Genomic DNA, 7,657 nt, shown 5'->3' with positions numbered 1-7,657 from the left:
GCAGGAGAGTGAGACTTCCTGTTTCAGAATTATTTAAAGATCAATAGCAAAAAATAATGGAAAAGCTCATATAAATTTTTTTCTTTAAGGCTATTTTTCCTTTGGATTCAAAAGTGGAAGGAAATGTATAATGTTTACACAGCACGGGAAGAGAAAAAGAAGAGAATACACGCACACGTTCAGCTACTGATGCAATCGGAATCAGGAAGGAAAGAGCAATGTTATCAGTAAACATTCAGAAATGCAGGAACAGATATTCCATCAAAAACAATTTAGAAAATATTCTGTTTATGTCTATAGTAGATCACAGCTGCAATATACATCATTAAAGTGTAGTCATAATAAAGTAATAAATGGCATTTGCTTTAAACTTCATTAAAATCACTAGTGAAATGTATAACCTATTTTCTCACACTTTGGAAATGTTAACACATTTTTGAATTTTAGTCAGTAGCAGTGTTACATAACTTCTAAATCATATCATAAAGTATTTGAATTCACAAATATATATGTATTTAAATGTATGTACAGATATACATATACATTGTTGACCTTTGACCAACATGGATTTAAACTGCATGGGTTCACTTATACATGGATTTTTTTTCCATAGTAAATGCTATAGTACTACATGATCCACGGTTGCTTGAATCCTTGGATGTGGAACCACTGATATAGAGGAATTGTGGATATGAAGGAATTGTGCATATGGAAGGCCTAATCAGAATAGTGTGACTACTTTTCTTCATGGACTAGATTCACATAGCTTCAGCATAGCATTGATAGTTTCAGTTTGGAAGTGCCCCACCACTGGACCAATATGTTTGAGGTGGAGAGCTACAGGAGACTAGCACAGATTTGGTGGACCCTAAAAAAAGTCGGGGTCAGGGAATAGGAAAATGTCAAAACACTGCAAATCTTAATGTAAGTATATGAGTTTAAGGGTGGAGTGGACAGGTATAGCTCCCTGGAGGAGTAGATTATTGCTTCCAGAAGAAAGCAAGGGTGTTGGACAGAAAACACTATGAGTATGCTCTATAGCAAGCCATAGCTAATTAATGACTGACACAGAACTTGAATTCAAGTGAGCAGATTGCTAGTTCAGTACTTTTTCTTCTCCACAATGTTGCCTCTGAAAAGTGACCAAAACCACTAAATATTTCAATTTCTAAGAGCAGTGTAGAAGACTGATTTGGGTGTGCGTGCCACTGAAAAAATAGTACAACTTGTTATAACATTCATAAAACTGCAATTTGTGGAGATCAACTAGAGTGAACTGATGTAATTATATATTATTGTAATGAACTTATTTTTAAATTGCAAAATGCATAATTACATTGTAAAATGACAAACAAGATAACAAACCCGACCTGAAGCTATCCAGTGATTAACACACTTCTCACACATCCTTGTACCTTTCTGTACTCTATTGTCTTAAATAGCTGACCCCATTAAAAATATGTATTACCCAACCTGGTATCATACACAAAAATTGATTCAAGAGAATTCAACCATCTAAATGTGAAAGATAAAACATTAAATTTTAGGAGAAAAAACATATGAGAATATATTCATGATGAGGTTGGCAAGCATTTTTGAATCAAGATATAGACAGCACCAATTAAAAATAAAATACTGATAATTGGATTTCATTAAAATCAAGAACTTCTGTTCAACAAAGGAAGCATCCTTAAGATACTGAAAAGGCAAGTTGTGAGGAAGTATTTGAAATTCATATATCTTAAGATTATATATTGAAAATGTATAAAGAACTACAAATAGATATGCAATTAAAAATGAATCAGGGCTTCCCTGGTGGCGCAGTGGTTGAGAGTCCACCTGCCGATGCAGGGGGCACGGGTTCGTGCCCCGTTCCGGGAAGATCCCACATGCCGCGGAGCGGCTGGGCCCGTGAGCCATGACCGCTGAGCATGCGCGTCCGGAGCCTGTGCTCCGCAATGGGAGAGGCCACAACAGTGAGAGGCCCAAGTACCGCAAAAAAACAAAAAAGTATTAAAGATTGTGCAGGCACTTTTCAATAGATTATATATATACAGCCAATAAGCATATTAAAAGATGCTCAACATCATTACTCATCAAAAAATACAAATCAGCACTATTATGAGATACCACAACTAAAATTAGTAAAAACTGACAATACAAAATGTTGGTGAGGATGTGGACCTTTAACACTGTTGGTGGGATTATGCTATGGTCTGAATGTTTGTGTTCCCCCAAGTCCTTATGTAGAATTCTAACTCCCAAAGGTGATGGTATTAGGAAGTAGGACCTTTCAGAAGGGATTAGATCATGGGGGATGGGATGTGTTCTTATAAAAGAGATCCCACAGAGGTCCCTTGTACCTTCCATCATGTAAGGACACAGCGAGAAGGCACCAGCTATGAACCAGGAAGAGGGCCTTCACTCTTGCTAAATCCTCTTTAATTTATGATCTGTCATCAGAAGTTATTTAAGCAAGAATATATTACATGAATGTGTTGAGTCAGTGACTAGTTGCGCATAATAATATGTTAGTCACAAAGGGAGATTTAAAAATCTAGAGAAAGCCTTGACCCTTAAGGAATTTATGCTCAACCAACTGAATTAAATACAAATGCAATGTTAAGTGCCAAGATGAATTGTGAGAATATCTTTGCATATACCAGGCACATAGTAGTGGACAATAAATATATGTTAAATTATTTACCTTGAAAAAAAATAGTATTTATACATTAGGGCAATAAACTAGAAATTCTAAGCTCAGCTCTGCCAGAAACCTAAGTAACCTTCGGAAATTTACGTTTCTGAACCTGATTCATAAAATGCTTGACTTGGGCTAGATTGTCCTTAAATTACATTTCAGTTCTAAAAATGTATGCATTTGAACTAACACATTTTCCTCACTTGGCGGAATAACATAGTTATGTTGTATAACTTACATTTTATAGTCACTTTAATGATAATTTGCAGCATCAATTTTAACCTTTTTAGTCAAGGTATGTTCCTAGAATAACAGTTCAGCAAGATGTTATTAGTTATTTAAAAAGTGTTCATAGATTAATATATATTTATATCTAAGTTTAAAAATTTATATAGGTTTCTTAACTCTAGGACTTTTAAAGAATGCTTAATGTGGTAACGTGCAATAGTATCTTCTATGGGAGATATAGTAACTGCATTTCCAAATTTATATGTCAAGGGACTATTTTCCCATAAAATATTTTCGGAAAATATCTTGAGAGATATTACAGATAAGAAAAAGTCAGTAGGTTTTCTGAGCTAAAAAAATATTTAAAAGTATGATATGCTTTGTGCATTAATAAAATCCAGCATGTATGGAAAGATGTTGAGAGGGAAAAATTATAAGTGGAATTAACAGCTAGAATGTTGCAGATCAGATTGAAATTATGAAAAGGGAGTTATCAGTGGAACTACAGAGAAAGGGGCAGGTTAGTATTGATAAAACTGAGTCATTGAATAGATACAGAATATGAAGGTCAGAGGATTCAAGTATATCCTGAGTGAACTGTTGTGTGCTAGTCATACAACTTGGTAAATTAATGTAAATATTGATTGGTGTACATATTAGGGACAAATTCGGTCAGGACAGATTACATTTGAGGTTATGTTTTCTAAGTAGAACAGTATAGGCAGTTAAAGACCCAAGGCAGGAGACAGGAAATATTTTGCTGTAGCCCCATCATCATCATCATTAGGGAGGATCATTTTGACAAGGGAAAATGTGTCCAATATGTCATTCCCAGCTCCCCTTTCAACTTTATTTCCTGTCAGTCTTTTCTGTAATTACTCAGCTTTATGGATACTGCCTACTAATCCCTTGGCTCCACTGAAGCTGTTGATTCTTGAACATAGCATATTCATTCTAGGTTTAGTACTTTAAATTTGTTATTTCCTGTCATGGGGGCACTCTTCTACAAGATCCTGGAATGACAGACTCCCTTCTTTTAGTTAGGACACTTGTCAGGTATCCTCTCTCCAAAAGACCTTCTTTGAGCACCATATTTAAAAAGTAACAACCATCAGTTCCTCTATTACTCTCTATCTCAATAACTTGAGGGTTTTTTTTAAAGATTTTTTTGTCTTTTCATTATTGAATTGTAGGAGCTCTTTATATATTATGGATATAAGTTCTTTGCCAAATATATATATAAATATTCTATCTTGGTCTATCTTATCTCTTCAATTTTATATGTATCTTTTGATAGACACAAACTTTTAATTTTGATAATTTCAATTTAAAAAAATGTTTTAATAGCTATAACTATATCCACAGAGTTGTATAAACATCACCACAATCAATTTTGGAATATTTTCATTACCCTATAAGGAAGTTCCCCACCCCTTAGCCATCACCCCCAGCAATTTTCCCATCCCCACGTTCCTAGGAAACCATTAATATAATTTGTTTCTATATATCACCTAATTCTAGACATTTCATATAAATGGCTTTGAGTCTGGCTTCTTTCATTTAGCATAATGTTTACAAGGTTAACCCATACTGTAGCATATATCAGTACTTAATTTCTTTTTTAAAAACTTTATTTACTTTATTTATTTTCGGCTGTGTTAGGTCTTCGTTGATGCATGCAGGCTTTCTCTAGTTGCAGTGAGTGGGGGTTACTCTTTGTTGTGATGCACGGGCTTATTGTGGTGGCTTCTCTTGTTGCTGAGCACGGGCTCTAGGCGTGTGGGCTTCAGTAGTTGCAGCACACGGGCTCATTAGTTGTGGCTTTGGGGCTCTAGAGTGCAGGCTCAGTAGTTGTGGCACACGGGCTTAGTTGCTCAGCGGCATATGGAATCTTCCCAGACCAGGGCTCGAACCCATGTCCCCTGCATTGGCAGGCAGATTCTTAATCACTGTGCCACCAGGGAAGTCCCAGTACTTAATTTCTTTTTATTGCTAAAAGTATTCTACAAATATACCACAATTTATTTATCCATTCATCATTTAATGAACATTTGTGCTGTTACTACTTTTTGGATATTATGAATAATGCTGCTATTAACATCTGTGCACGAGTTTTTGTGAGGATATATGTTTTTATTCCTTTTAGGTATATACCTAGGAATGAAATTATTGGATCATATGATAGTTCTGTTTAGTCATTTGAGGAATTGCCAAACTGTTTTCCAAAGCAGCTGCACCATTTTACATTCCTAAAAGTAATGACTTGCTTTGTTTTTGAAATAGCACTTATCACCACTTACATATTTATTTGCATACATAGTCACTGTCTCTCGATCACTAAAGCATTTTCCATTCTTAGCATAACATTCACAATTCTATGTTCAATACCCAAAATAATGACTGACATAAGGATAAATAAATGAATTAATATGGATAAACTTTGTGAATTAAAATTAGGTTACAATATGGATCATTGGATATATCCATACAGTTTTATTTATTTCTACCAATCCCACCAAAAAATAAAAACATTAGAATCAATGTGATGGAATGTCCATCTATCCACATTTATTTTTCTAATTGTGTCTTTTGTATTGCTTATTCCACTTTTCTGGAAGTATAAAATATTTTAATTGAAAAATTTGTTTAAAAAGAAATTTTTCAAAGAAAATGTAAAATGAATACAGTAGATTTCTATTTGTAAAATTTTGCTTAAGTGATAGGTAATTTGCAACTCAAAGAAAGAAGACAGGGTGATTACTTAAATCCAATCAAAAGAGATGGTGAGTGTGTAGGAGAGATGATTAAAGAAAGGTGTGCTTAGAAAAGAGGTAATTAGGTGAAAGAAATGTATTATTTATTACTTCACTATTTATTTGTGATATTAATATTCTTGAGAGGGTATGTGAAAGAAAGGCAAGTGGTCTGTGTGAATCTAGTAAGTGAGGAGCAAAAATGGAAAGGAAAAATGAAGAACTTTGAGGTTTTCACTTGTTGAGGATATGAGCTCATCTATGAACTTCATATCAACTATAATACTCTTAAAAATCCTATCCTATATGAAATATTACACCCATGTTAAGAAAACTGAAGCTCAGAAAGGGAATATAATTTTTCCAAGTAGAATGAAACTGAGCTAATATTTGCACCTATATCTGTGTAACTTCAGAGCTCAAGGTCACATCACCATACCAAGCTGCTGTCCCAAGAATTGGTCAATCTGTCTCAGCATTGTCTAGAAAGCACCCTACCTCCAGCTGCCTTCAAGGTTATTCTGGTTTGCTTTACAAGTATATTACTGTGGTAGAGGTGGCTATATCCCATATGGAAACCAAGAGCCATCAAATCAATCCAAGTAATGCCCTAAATAACATCTCTCTCCCTCCCTCCTTCCCTCCCTCGCCCCTTCCTCCCTTCCTTTTCTCCTCCATCCCTCCCTTCCTTTTGCATGTTTAGTGGTTAAGAGGATTAACACTGTGATATGAGCTGAACTGTGTCCTCTCCAAATTCATATGTTAACGTCTTAACCCCCAGTACATGGGAATGTGACTGTATTTGGAGATAAGGCCTTTGAATAGATAATTAAGGATAAATGAAGTCATTGGGGTGGGTCTTATGACTGGTGTCTTTATTAAAAAAAAAAGAGAATGCAGACACACAGAGAAAGACTGACTACCTATAAACCCAGGAGAGAGGTCTTAGAAGGAATAAACCCTGTTGACATCTTGATCTCAAACTCTAGCCTCCAGAACTGTAAGGAAATACATTTCTGTTGTTTAAGCTACCCAGTCTGTCATATTTTGTTTATGGCAGTTCTAGTAACCTAGTACAGACTGTAAAACTTCAAATACCAGTTCTGTACCTTACTACTTATGTGAATTTGACAATATATTTATCCTCTCTTTGCCTTAATTTACTCATTTATAGACTGGGTATTTTACTAAAACCTATTTCATAGGGTGTGAGGATTAAATGGAAAGGTCATTAGATTGATGACTAATACAATAAATTTTAGCTATTATAATCATTTTAAGTAATCCTTGACATCATTTTGGGTGTACTGTAAAAACAGAAGCAAAATATTTTGCTTATTCTTTGTTGAGCTATATTGAGCTTATTCTTTGTTGAGAATGTCATCTCAGACTCTTTGAAAATCTAAACAATTGAAAATATAGCACTTATCTGTAAAGACCTTAGGCCCAAACTGAGACATTTTTGTGATAATTTGGTTAGGTATGGGAGGTTTCTTGGGCTACAAGTTGTAAGATGAGGCAGTACAGATCTTAATGTAAAATGAATATTTTTCTAAGAATCCAAGTCCATTGGAACTAGAAATATGTTGGCAATTTGGCTTTGGTGAGAACAACTCAAAGGAAATGGCAATGGATGTTGATGTGGATGAGAACTTGTGGCAGGATTCAGAGCAAAAAGCTCACAGGTAATGGAAGAGACCAATAGTAGGCTGGAAGGATAGCATTAAATTTCTTTTTTTTTTTTTTTTTAATTTTGGCTGTGTTGGGTCTTCGTTGCTGCGTGCGGGCTTTCTCTGCTACGAGCGGGGGCTACTCTTCGTTGTGGTGCACGGGCTTTCTCGTTGAGGCAGCTTCTCTTGTTGCGGAGCACGGGCTCTAGGTGTGCAGGCTTCAGTAATTGCAGCACGTGGGCTCAGTAGTTATGGCATGTGGGCCCTAGAGTGCATGGGCTTTAGTAGTTGTGGCTCATGGGCTC

The 7,657-nt window shown here is 35.4% G+C and overlaps 1 protein-coding gene across 1 annotated transcript in view; it reads right to left on the bottom strand.

Moving 5' to 3' along the window:
* Positions 1 to 7,657, bottom strand: part of TFPI (tissue factor pathway inhibitor) — a 65,629-nt gene that overhangs the window by 37,003 nt on the left and 20,969 nt on the right. The gene's annotated exons all lie outside the window — the stretch shown is intronic.

The sequence above is a fragment of the Lipotes vexillifer genome, unplaced genomic scaffold (genome assembly GCF_000442215.2).
Source record: "Lipotes vexillifer unplaced genomic scaffold, Lipotes_vexillifer_v1.1 scaffold1168, whole genome shotgun sequence".
In the NCBI taxonomy this organism is placed as follows: domain Eukaryota; kingdom Metazoa; phylum Chordata; class Mammalia; order Artiodactyla; family Lipotidae; genus Lipotes; species Lipotes vexillifer.
Note: the sequence above shows the minus strand (reverse complement) of the source record. Positions and strands in the feature narration are given on the sequence as shown.